Source organism: Amblyomma maculatum, chromosome 2 (genome assembly GCF_055883805.1).
Source record: "Amblyomma maculatum isolate TAMU_Amacu chromosome 2, ASM5588380v1, whole genome shotgun sequence".
Lineage (NCBI taxonomy): Eukaryota > Metazoa > Arthropoda > Arachnida > Ixodida > Ixodidae > Amblyomma > Amblyomma maculatum.
The window spans coordinates 201,352,004-201,368,947 of NC_139345.1; the positions used below are offsets into that span (position 1 = coordinate 201,352,004).

A 16,944-nucleotide genomic window follows, 5' to 3' on the forward strand; every position below is an offset into this window, starting at 1 on the left:
CATAGTGAAGGGTTTCCAATAGAATATTTACGGGTAATGCCAACGCTCGAAGATCGTGTGAAGAGAGCCTTGAAATGCCTATTGCAATGCAAGAGATAGAAAAGGCCATAGATGACCTCCCATGTGGGAAAGCCCCTGGACCAGATGGGCTGAGCGCCTCCTTTTACAAAGCATTTAAACACCATGTTTCCAGCCTTATGTTGGAAGTGATAAGAGAAGCCTACGAACGCAAACAAGTGCCATTATCATTTACTACGTCACACATCGTACTTATTCCAAAATGTGATGATCCAGAGAAATGCCTGTTGGTGAAGTCTTATAGGCCAATAAGCCTGGCAAATGTTAATTACAAAATCTTTACGAAGGTTTTAGCCAAGAGATTGCAGAGTGTAATAGCCAAATTAGTCGTACCGCACCAAACGTGCGGCATAAGAGGTCGCAGCATCGCCACAAATATACAGGTGGCACGAACCGTACTGGAATGTGTAGACACGCTTGGAAGTCAGGTTGCAATGATTCAGCTGGATTTGGAAAAAGCGTTCGATCGCGTATTGCACGACATCCTTTTCTCCATTCTAGAGCATTATAACCTGGGCTCGGTAATCGTGGAGGGAGTGAAAATGGCGTACGCAAACTGCTCGACGCGTATTATAGTGAATGGCAATCTCACTGACAGTCTCGCAGTGCATTCTTCGTTGAGGCAAGGATGCCCACTCTCTCCTCTGCTTTTTGCAGCCTATCTTGAGCCATTATGCTTGGCCATTCTCAATAATGAATGCATCTCGGGTTTCAAGCTTCAGTCGGCGCGTGTGAAGCTACTTGCATACGCGGACGACATTGCAGTATTTTGTAAAAACAGAGAGAGCATTTGTGAAGTGTTTAACGTTGTTGAAAAGTTTTGTGACCAGACTGGATGTCGGGTTAACTAGGAAAAAAGCTCAGGATTTTGGCATGGCTTATGGGATGCTGAACTGGCTTCATTCTCCCGATTGCAATGGTCTTCCTTGCCAATGCAGTATCTAGGTGTGCCCCTACAATGTTATCGCGATCCTAGCTTACACTGGAAGGAAGAAACAAATAGAGTGCGAGAGAAAGCGGAAGCATGGCAGGGAAGGCAACTGTCAATCTTTTCACGCGCGTTCGTCTGCAATGTGTTTTTGATTTCAAAGATATGTTCAATGAATGTTCTATGTGCGTCACGAACTGCCATTCAAAAAATTCATCGTGTGTTTGCGGTTTTTCTTTGGACTTCGACCTGGGAAAAGACGAGGCGAACGAATTTATTTCTTTCTTTAAAAAGCGGAGGAGTCGGATTGATTCATTTGTTTCTGCGCCAAGTGGTATCGCGCTTTTTTTTTCTTCGCGACCAAAATGACACCTTTTTAAGAACAGTCATACAAGTGCGGTTGCAAAGGCTGTTACCCGGATTGGCTGTCTCCTCAAGTGAAAACATGCGTGGTGCTGTCGCAGGATATTTGCGCGAGGTAGTTCTCTCTTACAAGTTGTTATAAGTGCGTTTTCCCCTTGAATATTTGTACAGTGTTGGCAAGAAAAAGCTGTATAAGGACCTAGTGGAAATCATGATGCCGGCACATTTGTATCGGGAGCCTTACCGTGGAGGCCCAGGGCAGGATATTTTAAAACGAGTGAAGAGGATGTCAGTTAGACCGGCCGCCAAAAAGTTCCTTTTTTAGTTGCACTCGAACGCTCTACCCGTCAAAACCTGGCTTCACGAAAAAAAAATCTATGTCCCTTGGACGACAAACTGCCAGCTTTGCAACAAGCCAGAGACAATCGAACAAATATTCTTAGACTGCTGGGATGCAATATTTCATTGGGACGTGCTACAAAGAACAATTAAAAAAGAGCTGCCACTAAACCCTTATGGCATCAGGTTTTTACCGGTGGAGAACGAAGACGTACCCTATGATTTAATAATGCTTGTAGGCCTCCACAGCTTGTTGAAAACACGAATGCAAGTAAGGCATGAAGATATTAACATTCGCAGTGTACGTGAAAATTTTGCTGAAAGTACTGGTTATCTACGGGAATGTATGTGAGCGCTTTCTGACCCACCACAGTGGGCAGAAGTTCTGGATGACCTAGTAAAATTGAAGAAATTTTAACCTCGCACGCGTCAGCTCAAGGGCAGCTGAAGTGTTTTATTAGGTCTGATCATTTGTTGCTCATGTATACTTCGGAAATAAAGAAAAAAAAGCAGTCGTGGCCGAGTGATTAAGGCGATGGACTCGAAATCTATTGGGGTCTCCCCGCACAGGTTCGAATCCTCTCGGCTGCGTGATATGGATCAAGCACCTATGTTTCGCAAAATTTAGGCATTCATGCAAGCACGAGTGCTGGCACATTTTCTACAGCGCTCAACCGCAGTCGTGGCCGAGTGGTTAAGGCGATGGACTCGAAATTCATTGGGGTCTCCCCACACAGGTTCGAATCCTGTCGGCTGCGTGATATGGGTCAAGCACCTATGGTTTGCAAAATTTAGGCATTCATGCAAGCACGAGTGCTGGCACATTTTCTACAGCGCTCAACCGCAGTCGTGGCCGAGTGGTTAAAGCGATGGACTCGAAATCCATTGGGGTCTTCCCACACAGGTTCGAATCCTGTCGGCTCCGTGATATGGGTCAAGCACCTATGGTTTGCAAATTTAGGCATTCATGCAAGCACGAGTGCTGGCACATTTTCTACAGCGCTCAACCGCAGTAGTGGCCGAGTCATATTACTTCCGGCCTCCGTAGTGAACGGTCGCAGAATCATGTGCTCCAGTGGAGCGGCGATAGCGGCCCTTTCCAGCCGCGGAAACAGGCTCGATACAATGGATGATAGCGAGTATCAGATTATTCTGCCAACTTTGCCCACCGGACGCGTTGTTTTTAACACGCTTTTTTTGCACGGCGATGTGTGAGTCAGGCCATACAGGGTCGAGGATTTCCGCGACGCCCTTGCCAACGCTGGTGCGCTCCCCGACGTTGTGGCGTTGGGGGCGTATCAGATCAACCATGTTTGGGCGGTCACGTTAAGCAGCACAGAAGCAACGAAGAAATTGGCGGCTTTCAAGGAACTCGAAGTAAAGGGACACCGCTGCCTCATTATCGATCCCGAAGACAAACAGGGGAAGCTGCGACTTCACTGGATGTTGCACAGTGTGGCAGACGACGACATCCGGACGGCTTTAGCTGCTTTTGGGAATGTGACCGAGGTGACCCGGGAGAGGTGGAGAGTTCAAGGCGTCAAGGAGAAGGGGTCCACCACGAGGACTGTGCTCCTGAAATTGAAACCCGGCATTAAGGTCGACGACTTACCTCATCAGCTGCGAGTTGCCGGAGAGCTAGCCCTTGTCGTGGTGCCTGGGCGAGCGATGCAGTGCCTGCGCTGCAGCGGTACCGGTCACGTTCGACGAGAATGTAAGGTACCGCGTTGTCCAAAGTGTAGACGCTACGGACATGACTAGGCTGCCTGTGTGCTTACGTACGCTTCGGCCGCGGGACATGGAACTACGGAACGGTCGGCGGAGCTCACCATGGACGTAGTCGAGGCGGAGGAGGCGGCGAAAGGTGCCGGAGAAGTGCGAACGCAGACACGGGAGACAGATTCGTCTGTGGACTCGGCAGAAAACGGCAATGCTGCGAGAGATGTGGGGAGAGCAGATTCTACACCTGAGCTCCCTAGCAATGAGGAAGGCACGTCACCTGAGCCGGCAAACGGTATGGAACAGGATAATGGGGAGGAGCACTCGGACACCAGCGGTGTTCGTAAGCCATGCGTCCCAGCCCCAGCCAAGCGATCCCACACACAGTCCGAACCCGAAGGTAACCAGGCGTCAGCCCCCAGCGTCGACGAGCGACCAGCAAAAACTGAGCAAACCCGGCGGTCCACGCTACGTCTGCGGCCAAACATTTCATCAGAGAGACGGGCAGCGGATAAAGTGCCCCCGCTGCCGGGTCAGCCGCTCGCACCGGACGGGGATGGATCCAAAGATGGCGTCTAGCAGCGCGCTAGACGGTCTCTTCACCCTTCATGAAAATGGCGCCTGAAACCACCTTAAGAGTAGCCACGTTAAATGTCGGGGGATTGGCAGGTAAAAAGAAGCAGAGCCAGGTGCACCGGCTCTTAACTGACCACGATATTGACGCGCTTGCCGTGCAAGAAACTAAGGTTGATGGGGAGGAAGAGGCCGGGAGCATGGTTCGACGTTTCACGACTAGATTTTACGCCATTGTTAGCCACGCAGTTGGGACATCGGCCGGGTGTGTATTGTTTGTCAAAAAGCTGCCTGGTCTGGTTGTAAAGGGCTACTCCTCATGCTCTTCTGAACGGTGTGTAGAGGCTGATTGTGTATAAAGCGGTGTTGAGTGGCGCATTATTTGTGTGTACGCTCCTAACTGTGTGGAGGAGAGAACAGTGTTTTTCAAGAATGTTATGCAGCAGTTAAGTACGGAAAGGCAGGTAGTTTTGCTGGGAGATTTTAACTGTGTACTGAATGCTCGAAACAAAACCAGCACACGCGGATTAAGAGACAAGAGCACTCAAATGTTATGCCAGTTAACAAGCGAATGGAATATGAAGGATGTGGCTGATTGCTTGGAAGGACCGCGCGCCGTTCAGTACACCCACTTCCAAGGTTCTAGCCACGCGCGTCTGGACAGAATTTAAGCGTCGATGGATTTGATTCCTTCATGCAATGAATACCGAGTTGTGCCTATGACATTCACGGATCACTGTTTGGTGCAATGCTTATTCGGCACCAAAAAACGAAGCAATGCATTTAGCTGGGAGTTATGGAAATTGAACAATAAAGTGCTTAAGGATGATGCCTTTACACGCGTGGTATTGAATGAATTGATTAAAGTGTGGCCAGGGACTTTGCTCGAAATCTGGAAACAGTAGGAATTGTGCAAGGAACAGATTAAAATTAAAGCCATTGACAGATCCAGTTACCTGCTGTACGAGAAGAAAATTACAAAAACCCATCTGAAGGCTTTGCTCGCAAAACTACACGAACAGGAATGTAAGGCACCCGGCAGATGGATAGAGGATATTCGAAAAATAAAAGAACAGATTAACCTAATAGAAGAAGACAGATACCGAGGAGCGTTAGTGCGTGCAAGAGCGGAAAATTGGTCTATGGGCGAGACGCCATCGAAAAGGGCACTGGGAATTGAAAAGGCTCAAGCCGAGAAAAACCGCATTGATAAGATCGAATGGGGTGGCGTGCTATCGTCTGAAGACGATATCAGGCGTGGTTTCTTCCAATATTATCAGGAACTGTTCAGCAAAAATGTGGTCGACATAAAAGCTTTCAAACAAAAGTTTCTTGCAGCTTTGCCGCGACTAGACGAGGATAAGAAGGAAAGATTGGAGATGCCAATCACAGAAATCGAGGTAGAAAAAGCGATCGATGGTTTAAATATGGGAAAGCCGCCTGGGCCAGACGGCCTAAGTGCGGCTTTTTATAAAGAATTTAAGAACGAAGTAGTTCCAATATTGACAGCGCTCTTCCATGAAGCCTATGCAATAAATAGATTGCCGCAATCTTTCGGACTATCTCATACTATTATTATTCCCAAGACAAATGACGAGGCAAAGCTGAAGCAAGTCACAGGATATAGACCAATTGCTTTGACAAACGTAGATTACAAAATATTGATGAAACTGTTAGCTAGAAGATTGCAGTCAGTTATTACAAATATTGTTGGTCCTCACCAAACGTGTGGTTTAAAAGGGGAGGTCAATTATTACAAATATACACACGGCAAGATCGGTGCTCGAGTGTAGTGAACTAATGGATAAATGTGTAGCCATCCTACAACTGGACCTCGAAAAGGCTTTCGACTGTGTAGCCCACGAAATATTGCTGTGTATTCTGGATCACGTGAACCTAGGTTCAGTAATCAGAGAGGGCGTGGCCATGGCGTACCGGGGATGCACTAGTAGATTAATCATTAACAAGAGTCTGGGGGCCCCCATTCAGGTGCAACGCTCGGTACGCCAGGGCTGCCCCCTCAGCCCACTTTTGTTTGCCATCTACATAGACACACTATGCGTGAACATTATCCAAAACGAGGCAGTTAAAGGTTTTAAGTTGCAGGCAGCTGAAGTCAAGTTGCTCGCATACGCGGATGACCTAGCGGTCTGTGCTGTGGATCAGCTTAGTATACGCGAGGCAGTGCTGTGTGTCCACAGTTTTAGGAAGGCAACCGGAAGCAAAGTGAACTGGTCAAAGTGTCAGGGATTTTAGCATGGCAATTGGCCATTGACCCCAGAGCTTTTTGCAAATGTGCCCTGGGTAACAACCCCCACAAAATACTTAGGAGTTCCATTAAACAGCTACAGGGACAGTAATGCATACTGGAAAGGACAACTGAACGAAATACAGGAAAAAGCAGATAGATGGAAGGGGGTATATTAATCAATTTTTGCAAGAGCGACGGTGTGAAATGTGTTCTTTTTAAGAAAACTCTGGTGTGTCATGCAAATTTTGCACTGTTCCCGGGTAAATGCACAGAAGATACATCGTATTCTAGCTGTGTTTGTTTGGTCATCGAGCTGGGAACGGTGCGAGCGGACGAACTTGTTTCGAAGTGTGAAAGACGGTGGTCTCGGGCTGGGACATCTATTTCTCCGCCAGCTTGTCAACAGGTTTTTCTTCTTCCGAGATGTTAGTAACCCTTTCTTAAGACCTGTGTGCCAACTAAGGTTGAACCGTGCTTTGCCTGATTTTGTTGTGGGTTCCAAGAGTTTACCAGTAAGAATCTTCGGTCATTTTAGAGAAGTGGCTGACAGCGTGAAATTTCTTACACCGCGTTTTTCGACAGAATTCTTAAGTGAAGTGAAGCGGAAAAAGCTATACGGTGATCTGTGTGATGTTGTTTTTCCAGTGTCAGTGTACAGAGCCATGTACAATGGAGGCAACGGTGGGGACGTTTTGAAAAGAGTTAAAAGAATGCAAGTGCAGCCAGGAATAAAAACTTTCTTCTTCAAATTACATACAGAAACACTACCAGTTAAAAAGTTCTTAGAGAGGAAAGGTTTATTTTTACCATGGGGTACGCATTGCCTAATATGCAAAGTGCCTGAAACAATTGATCATGTATTTCTTCACTGTTGGGAGGGGGTGTGTCTTTGGGATGTTTTACAAAGAACCATTAAAAAAGAGTTTCCGCTTCATCCGTACGGCATCAGATTTTTGGCCATTCAAAATGAGGATGGTTTCCCGTTAGACCAAGTAATGCTCTGGGGCCTCCATAATATATGGCGCTCCAGGGTGGCGGGTTATTACTGCGACCCAGACGCGCGACCGGCCCGCATGTACTTTAAGGAGAATGTGCACAGATTTGAGCAAGTGGCGAGATCACAATCATTTAACCCCGAATGGCTACCCAGGATGTAAAATTTGAGCCTGCTCAAAGAATTTTAAACCAGACAAGGCCTGTCAAGCAGCTCTGGCAGGTTGCTGGTGTCAAGATTGAATGGAGTTTTTTTTTTATGTGTGCAGTGAAAAAAAAAAAAAAAGCAGTCGTGGGCGAGTGGTTAATGCGATGGACTTGAAATCCATTGGGGTCTCCCCGCACAGGTTCGAATCCTGTCGGCTGCGTGATATGGATCAAGCACCTATGTTTTGCAAAATTTAGACATTCATGCAAGCACGAGTGCTGGCACATTTTCCAAAGCGCTCAACCGCAGTCGTGGCCGAGTGGTTAAGGCGATGGACTTGAAATCCATTGGGGTCTCCCCGCATAGGTTCGAATCCTGTCGGCTGCGTGATATGGGTCAAGCACTTATGTTTTGCAAAATTTAGGCATTCATGCAAGCACAAGTGCTGGCACATTTTCTACAGCGCTCAACCGCAGTCGTGGCCGAGTGGTTAAGGGGATGGACTTGAAATCCATTGGGGTCTCCCCGCACAGGTTCGAATCCTGTCGGCTGCGTGATATTGGTCAAGCACCTATGTTTTGCAAAATTTAGGCATTCATGCAAGCACGAGTGCTGGCACATTTTCTACAGCGCTCAACCGTAGTCGTGGCCGAGTCATTTCTGCTTCCGGCCACGCCAGTGAACGGACGCAGGATGCAGGGCTCCTCAGGAGCGGCTTCAGCGGCCATATCAGGCCGCGGTAACAGGACTGCTGAAAAGGACAACACTTACCAGGTCGTTTTGCCTGCACTGCCAGCAGGTCCGTTTGTTTTGAATACCGTTTTTTTGCACGCCGATTTCAGGGCCCGCCCGTACCGGGTGGAAGATTTCCGGAATGCATTAGTACAACACTCGCTAATCCCCGATGTTATCGCTATGGGGGCGTAGCGGATGAGCCACGTTTGGGCCGTCACTCTCAAGGATACTGAAGACGTCAACAAGATTGTAAGTGTAGGTGAGCTGTCTGTGAAAAACGGTCGCTGCTTGGTGATTGAACCGGCTAACCAGGACGTGCGGCTGAAACTTCATTGGCTGCTACACAACGTGCCAAACGAGGATGTTCGTGCTGCCTTTGCGCCGTACCGAAAGGTATCCGAAGTTACACGGGAGCGCTGGCGAGTTAAAGGTATGTTAGAAAAGGGCTCAACTACTAGACTCGTCACGCTGAAGCTGAAAGCTGGCATGAAGCTCGACGACCTGCGGCATCAGCTGAATGTTAGCGGTCAGCTGGCGCTCGTTATTGTGCCAGGCAGACCCCCGCTGTGCCTACGCTGCCGGAGTACGGGACACATCCGCAAAGAGTGCCGGGTTCCTAGCTGCGGAACCTGTCGACGGTTCGGGCGTGAAGACAGCCAGTGTGCTGGTACCTACGCTATCATTGCCGGACCTGGGACCAGCGAAGACTCGTCGGAGTTAATAATGAACGAGGTGGATGCGGAGGAGGCTGCTGACATTAGAGGTCAGTCAACAAAACAGGACGCGCCTTCCATGACTGTTTTAACAAAGCATAAGGTGACGGTGCCCAGTCAAGAGAAGGAAACTCGGCAAGCCTCGCAAGATCCGTCACACGACCATGAAGGCGCGTCAAAGGAAGCATCAGAAGATGTAATCGATTTTTCTGACGCTGAGGAGCATCTCACTACTGAGCCTCCCTGTACTGATGCCATGGAGCTTGGGCCGGAGACAGCAGCCTTTATTGCCGCGAAACGCCCACACGAGGAAAGCGTCGAGGGGACTCAGCTGCCAGGCGGTGTTTGTAGTGAGCCGCCGCCGAAAACTTTGGGCATCTGAAGAGCAACGTTAAGACCGAAGCCGAAATTCTCGGCCGACACGTGGCAGGCGGGGAATCCGCCTGCGTAAATTTTGTGGTGTCCTGAGCGATGTGTGGGTCGGCTGCCTACCGACCAGCGTCAGGAACATTCTGCAACCAAGCGGGGCGTGTGTGAGCAAAAATGACAGACGGTGCTTGGGCTTCGTTTGTATGCAGCCCGACGTTCTGTTCTGCTGGGAGGACATTACATGCACACATACGCCACTATTCTTCAGGAGCGGAGGCCACGCAATCATGAAGGTAGGCACCATGCGGGTACGGGCGTCTCTCGCTAATACATGACTCTCAAGCTTAATTCGCCGTTACACGTAGCTACTTTGAATGTCAGAATGCTGGGAGCGAGAAGGCGACAATGCCAGCTCCGTAGCCTCCTTTTAGATAATGATACAGATGTAGCAGCTGTGCAAGAGTCAAAGATTGAGAGCCAAGAAAGCACTGACCGTATGGTGGCTTCTTTTCAAACCAACTTTTATGTGTGTGTATGCCATTTCGTTGGTGTATCGGATGGATGCCTTTTATTTATACGTAACACGCTGGGAGTAAGCGTAGAGTCCGTTTTTGCCTGTCCAAGTGTTCGGCTTTTTGTTACTGATTTTACCTACTGTAATTTATGCTGGCGTGTGTTGTGTTTGTATGCTCCCAATTCAGAACGCGAACATGAATTGTTTTTTGAGTCTATTGAATCGTGGTTGAAGGTCGACAAAATCTTGCTTTTACTTGGTGACTACAACTGTGTGTGCGCAGCTGTGGACCGAGCGGCGAAGTGTAAACCTCGAAGAGACCGAAGCTTTGAGCAGTTGAATGCACTTGTGCATGAATACGGCCTTGAGGATGTTGGTAGTGTGTTCTCCACTGGAAACCAACCAGAGTTCACGCACTTTCAGCGAGATAGCCATGCTAGATTGCACACGGTGTATGCCTCGGTTGATCTTGTTTCCCTATGTACTGCATATGAGGTCAAGCCTGTGTCTTTCAGTAATCATTGTCTCGTGAGTGCAGTGTTTGGTAGGAAAGGAAAGAAGTCGCGCTTTAACTGGCACCTATGGAAACTGAATGCCAAACGTCTCGCCGATGAAGAGTTCCTTACGGAATTTAAGACCGATTTTGAAAATCGTCTGGCTATGCAACCAGTAAGTTCTGCAGCGGAATGGGACAGCTTCAAAAACTGGGTCAAACTGAAATCCATAGAAAAGAGCAGTAAGGTGCGGCATAAAGAGAAAGAAAAAGAACTGAATGAACAACTTCGGTTTTTTTAGCATGGAAAGTACTGTGCCAGGGCATTTCGCCAGTAAAATACGAGAGATTAAAAGTGAGCTGGAAACAATCGACAGCGAAAGATACACACCGGCTGTCATACGTGCAAGGGCTGAAAAACTTTGAGCTGGAGAAGTGCCGACAAAACGAGCGCTAGCAGACAAGAAAAGATACGCCTGCCAGAAAGAAATAAGGAGTATAAGGTATTTCGGCCATATCACTGAAGATGCTAAAGATATTCAGCGTGCGGTAATAGAGCACTTCGAAGAACTGCTTAGCGCTAAGCTTGAGACTGTAGGCGGCTTTCAAACAGATTTTCTAAGACTGATGCCGGCACTGGATGACGAAAGTAAAGCGCGCCTAGAAACACCGATAACGTTCCAGGACATAGAATCTGCAATAGATGACCTGACACCTTGGAAAGCCCCTGGGCCGGATGATCTAAGCGCTGCCTTCTTTAAAACTTTTCAGCAGTATGCTGCTCAGTTTATGCACGATGTAATCACTGAAGCTTATGAACGTAATACTGTTCCATTGTCTTTCTCTACATGGCACATTGTGCTAATACGCAAGACAGATGATCCGGAGAAACGACTGTTGGTGGGGTCATATCAACCGATTAGCCTCACAAATGTTGACTACAAGGTGTACATGAAGGTTTTAGCAAAAAGACTGCAAAGCGTAATAAAAAAACTGGTTGGGTCTCATCAAACGTGCGGCATCAAGGATCGATCCATTGCCACGAATATACATGTCGCGAGAACCGTATTAGAATGTGTTGATGCACTCGGGGGTCAGATAGCCATGATGCAGTTAGGTTTGGCGAAAGCCTCTGACCGTGTTTCTCACGAAATTCTTTTTTCCATTTTGGAGCATTCTAACCTTGGTGAAGTCATAGTGGAGGGTGTTAAAATGGCTTACGCGAACTGCACAAAACGTATTATATATTGAACCCCAGGTGGTCGAAATTTCCGGAGTCCTCCAATACGCCGTCTCTCATAGCCTGAGTTGCTTTGGGACGTTAAACCCCACAAACCAACCAACCCGTATTATAGTGAATGGTGAACTGACTGACAGCATCGCAGTACGTTCATCTGTAAGGCAGGGCTGCCCGCTCTCACCCCTGCTTTTTGCACTGTATTTAGAGCCACTTTGCTTGGCTATCATTGATAGCGATCGCATTTTAGGGTTCAAGCTGCTATCAGCACACGTAAAAATGTTAGCATATGCTGATGACATAGCAGTGTTTTGTGCAACCAGAAAGAGCATCTGTGAAGTCACGAGTGTCGTCCAAACATTTTGTGATGAAACCGGATGTAAGAGCAATTGGGAGAAAAGCTCTGGGTTTTGGCACGGTGATTGGGGCGTGACGCCTGATTTCTTTTGTAAGCTGCGATGGTCTGCTCTCCCAACGCGATATCTAGGCGTGCCTTTAGATTGTTATCGAGATCTCAACGTGCACTGGATGGAAGAAACATCCAGAGCGAACGAAAAAGCGGATGCGTGGAAATGAAGGCAACTCTCAATGTTTTCGCACGCTTCTATTTGCAATGTTTTTCTTATTTCGAGGCTGCGGTACCTCATCAATGTGTTTTGTGTCTCACGAACCTCAATTCAGAAAATGCTCCGCGTTTTTGCTGTTTTTATTTGGGCATCCACATGGGAAAAAAACCACCCGGACGAATTTGTTTCTTTCTGTTAAAAGGGGCGGGCTTGGCCTTGCACATCTGTTCTTGCGTCAGGTGGTCTCACGATTTATATTCCTGCGTGATCAAAAAGATACCTTTCTAAGAACTGTGATGCAAGCGCGATTGCAGAGGCTGCTCCCTGAATGGATTGTGTCATGTGAAAGCATGCCTGGTACTGTGACTGGCTACCTGCGTGAGGTTGTTTTTTGTGCAAGTTGCTGGAAGTGCGGTTTTCTTTTGATTACCTTTTCAATGTTCCCAGAAAAAAACTGTATAAAGATCTCATTGACGTGATGCTGCCGGTGCCCTTTTACCGGGCATTACACTGTGGAGGTCCTGGGCAGGACGTTTTGAAAAGAGTCAAGAAGATGCCCGTGAGGCCATCTGCTAAAACGTTCCTTTTCAAACTTCACTCTAATACGCTCCCTGTTAAAGCCAGGCTGAATGAAAAAGGTATCTTCGTCCCATGGACAAAAATTGCCTGTTGTGCAAAAAAAACGGAGACAATTGAACAAGTTTTCTTACAGTGTTGGGATGCTGTCTTTCTATCGGACGTCCTCCAAAGGACCATTAAAAAGGAACTCCAATTAACTCCGTACGGTATCAGATTCCTACCAGTGCAGAACGATGATGCACCTTATGATTTATTATGCTTCTTGGCCGCCATATTTTGTGGAAAACATGAATGCAGGTGCGACATGCCGATATAGAGACACGATCTGCGCGAGAAAACTTTATTGAAAGTGCGGTGTATATGCGCGAAACTTTCAGGATGCAGCAGGATCCACCACAATGGCAATGTCTATTTGATGAGTTGGTGCACCTGGAAAGATTTTAGCCGCGTACGCATTAACTCAACTGTAGTTGACGTGTTTTATCACGTGTATTTTGTTTTTGTGTCTCACGGCAATAAAAAAAATGCAGTCGTGGCCGAGTGGTTAAGGCGATGGACTTGAAATCCATTGGGGTCTCCCCGCAGAGGTTCGAATCCTGTCGGCTGCGTGATATGGGTCAAGCACCTATGTTTCGGAAAATGTATGCATTCATGCAAGCACGAGTGCTGGCACATTTTCTACAGCGCTCAACCGCAGTCGTGGCCGAGTGGATTCTGCTTCCGGCCACGCCAGCGAACGGACACAGGATGCAGGGCTCCTCAGGAGCGGCTTCAGCGGCCATGTCAGGCTGCGGTAACAGGACTGCTGAACAGGAAACTAATTACCAGGTTGTTTTGCCTGCACTGCCAACAGGTCGGTTTGTTTCGAATACCATTTTTTTGCACGCCGATATCAGGGCCCGCCCGTACCGGGTGGAAGATTTCCGGGATGCTTTGGCGCAACACTCGCTAATCCCCGACGTTTTCGCAATGGGGGCGTATAGGATGAGCCACGTCTGGGCCGTCACTCTCAAAGATACTGAAGCGGTGAACAAGATTGTAAGGGTAGGTGAGCTGTGTGTAAAAAACGGTCGCTGCTTGGTGATTGACCCGGCCAACCAGGACGTGCGACTCAAACTTCACCGGCTGCTACACAACGTGCCAGACGAGGATGTTCGGGCTGCCTTTGCGCCGCACGGAAAGGTGTCGGAAGTTACCCGGGAGCGCTGGCGTGTTAAAGGTATGTTTGAAAAGGGCTCTACTACTAGGCTCGTCACGCTGAAGCTGAAAGCTGGCATGAAGCTCGACGACCTGCCGAATCAGATGAATGTCAGCGGTGAGCTGGCGCTCGTCATTGTACCAGCCAGACCCCCGTTGTGCCTACGCTGCCGGAGTACAGGCCACATCCGCAAAGAGTGCCGGGTTCCTCGCTGCGGAACCTGTCGACGGTTCGGGCATGACGACAGCCAGTGTGCACGTACCTACGCTAGCATTACCGGACCTGGGTCCAGCGAAGACTCGTCCGAGTTAATTATGGACGAGGCGGATGCAGACGAGGCTGCTGACATTAGAGATGAGTCAACAAAACAGGGCGTGCCTTCCATGACGGTATTAACAAAAAATAAGGTGACGGTCTCAAGAGAAAAGAATGAAACTCGACATGTCTTGAACGTTCCAACCCAGGACCATGAAAGAGCGTCAAAGGAAGCGTCTGAAATCGTAATGAAGTTTTCTGACGCTGAGGAGGATCTAAGTACTGTGCCTCCCTGTACTGATGCCATGGAAGTTGGGCCGGAGACAGCAGACCTAATTGCCGCGAAACGTGCGCACGAGTAAAGCGCCGAGGAGACTCAGCTGCCAGGCGGTGTTTGTGGTGAGCCGCCGCCGAAAACTGCGGGCATCCGAAGAGCAACTTTGAGAGCGAAGCCGAACTTCTCGGCTGACACGCGGCAGGCGGGGAAACTGCCTCCGTAGTTCAGTGGTGTCCTGAACGTTTTGTGGGTCGGCTGCCTACCGACCAGCGTCAGGAATCTTCTGAACCAAGTGGTGCGTGTGCGAGCAAAAATGAAACAATGTGCGTGGACTTCGTTTGAATGCATCCCGACATTCTGCTGGGAGGACATTACATGCATACATACGCCGCTGTTCGTCAGAAGCGGAGGCCAGGTAACCATGAAGGTAGGCACCATGCGGGTACGGGCGCCTCTCTCTAATACATGACTCTCAAGCTTAATTCGCCGTTACACGTAGCTACTTTGAATGTCAGAGGGCTGGGAGCGAGATGGCGACAATGCCAGCTCAGTCGCCTCCTTTTGGATAATGATATAGATATAGCAGCTGTGCAAGAGTCAAAGATTGAGAGCCGAGAAAGCACTGACCGTATGGTGGCCTCTTTTCAAACAAACATTTATGTGTGTGTATGCCATTCTGTTGGTGTATCGGGTGGGTGCCTTATATTTACGCGTAACACGCTGGGAGTAAGCGTAGAGTCCGTTTTCGCCTGTCCAATCGGTCGGCTATTGGGTACCGATTGTACGTACTGTAATTTATGCTGGCGTGTTGTGTGTGTGTATGCTCCCAATTCAGGATGTAAGCGTGAAATGTTTTTCGGGTCTATTGAATCGTGGTTGAAGGTCGACAAAATCTTGCTTTTACTTGGTGACTACAACTGTGTGTGCGCAGCTATGGACCGAGCGGCGAAGTGTAAACCTCGAAGAGACAGAAGCTTTGAGCAGTTGAATGCACTTGTGCATGAATACGGCCTTGAGGATGTTGGTAGTGTGTTCTCCACTGGAAACCAACCAGAGTTCACGAACTTTCAGCGAGATAGCCATGCTAGATTGGACAGGGTGTATGCCTCGGTAGATCTTGTTTCTTTATGTACTGCATATGAGGTCAAACCTGTGTCTTTCAGCGATCATTGTCTCGTGAGTGCAGTGTTTTGTCGCAAAGGAAAGAAATCGCGCTTTAACTGGTACAGATGGAAACTGAATGCCAAACTTCTTGCCGATGAAGAGTTCCTTACTGCAGTTAAGACCGAGTTTGAAAATCGTCTTGCTATGCGACCAGTAAGTTTTGCAGCGGAATGGGACAGCTTCAAAGAGTGGGTCAAATTGAAAGCCATAGAAAAGAGTAGTAAGGTGCGGCACAAAGAGAAAGAAAAAGAAATGAATGAACAGCTGAATTTTTTTGAGCATGGAAAGTACTGTGTCAGGGAATTTCGCCAGTAAAATACGAGAGCTTAAAAGTGAGCTGGAAACAATCGACAGCGAAAGATACACAGCGGCTGTCATACGTGCAACGGCTGAAAAACTTTGGGCTGGAGAAGTGCCGACAAAACGAGCCCTAGCAGACGAGCAAAGATACGCCTGCCAGAAAGAAATTAGGAGTATAAGGTATGGCGGCCATATCACAGAAGATGCTAAAGATATTCAGCATGCGGTAGCAGAGCACTTCGAAGAACTGCTTAGCGCTAAGCTTGAGACTGTAGGCGGCTTTCAAACAGACTATCTAAGACTGATGCCTAAACTGGATGACGAAAGTAAAGCACGCCTAGAAAGACCGATAACGTTCCAGGACATAGAATCTGCAATAGATGACCTGACACCTGGGAAAGCCCCTGGGCCCGATGGTCAAAGCGCTGTCTTCTTTAAAACGTTTAGGCGCTATGCAGCTCAGTTTATGCTCGATGTAATCACTGAAGCTTACGAACATAATGCTGTGCCATTGTCTTTCTCTACATCGCACATTGTTCTAATACCCAAGACAGAGGATCCGGAGAAACGACAGTTGGTGGGGTCATATCGACCGATAAGCCTCACCAGTGTTGACTATAAGGTGTACATGAAGGTTTTAGCAAAAAGACTGCAAAGCGTAATAAAAACATTGGTTGGGCCTCATCAAACGTGCGGCATCAAGGGTCGATCCATTGCCACGAATATACATGTCGCAAAAACCGTATTAGAATGTGTTGATGCACTCGGTGGTCAGATAGCCATGATGCAATTAGATTTGGCGAAAGCCTTTGACCGTGTTTCTCACGAAATTTTTTTTCCATTTTGGAACCTTCTAACCTTGGTGAAGTCATAGTGGAGGGTGTTAAAATGGCTTATGCGAACTGCAGGACCCGTATTTTTGTGAATGGTGAACTGACTGACAGTATCGCAGTACGGTCATCAGTAAGGCAGGGCTGCCCGCTCTCACCCCTGCTTTTGCACTGTATTTAGAGCCACTTTGGTTGCTTGGTTGCCTATCATTGATAGCGATCGCATTTTATGATTCAAGCTGCCATCAGCACACGTGAAAATGCTAGCATACGCTGATGACATTGCAGTCTTTTGTGCAACCAGAAATAGCATCTGTGAAGT

At 48.1% G+C, this 16,944-nt stretch overlaps 5 non-coding genes across 5 annotated transcripts; all 5 read left to right on the forward strand.

Annotated features, from left to right (window-relative positions):
* The first annotated feature begins 2,384 nt into the window (after positions 1–2,384).
* On the forward strand, positions 2,385–2,466 carry TRNAS-CGA (transfer RNA serine (anticodon CGA)). Its single transcript has one exon. It is a non-coding gene; the product is annotated as a tRNA-Ser (tRNA).
* Positions 2,467–7,530: 5,064 nt separating this feature from the next.
* On the forward strand, positions 7,531–7,612 carry TRNAS-UGA (transfer RNA serine (anticodon UGA)). Its single transcript has one exon. It is a non-coding gene; the product is annotated as a tRNA-Ser (tRNA).
* Positions 7,613–7,697: 85 nt separating this feature from the next.
* On the forward strand, positions 7,698–7,779 carry TRNAS-UGA (transfer RNA serine (anticodon UGA)). The gene has a single exon. It is a non-coding gene; the product is annotated as a tRNA-Ser (tRNA).
* Positions 7,780–7,864: 85 nt separating this feature from the next.
* TRNAS-UGA (transfer RNA serine (anticodon UGA)) lies at positions 7,865–7,946 on the forward strand. The gene has a single exon. It is a non-coding gene; the product is annotated as a tRNA-Ser (tRNA).
* Positions 7,947–13,124: 5,178 nt separating this feature from the next.
* Positions 13,125–13,206, forward strand: TRNAS-UGA (transfer RNA serine (anticodon UGA)). Its single transcript has one exon. It is a non-coding gene; the product is annotated as a tRNA-Ser (tRNA).
* Positions 13,207–16,944: the final 3,738 nt, after the last annotated feature.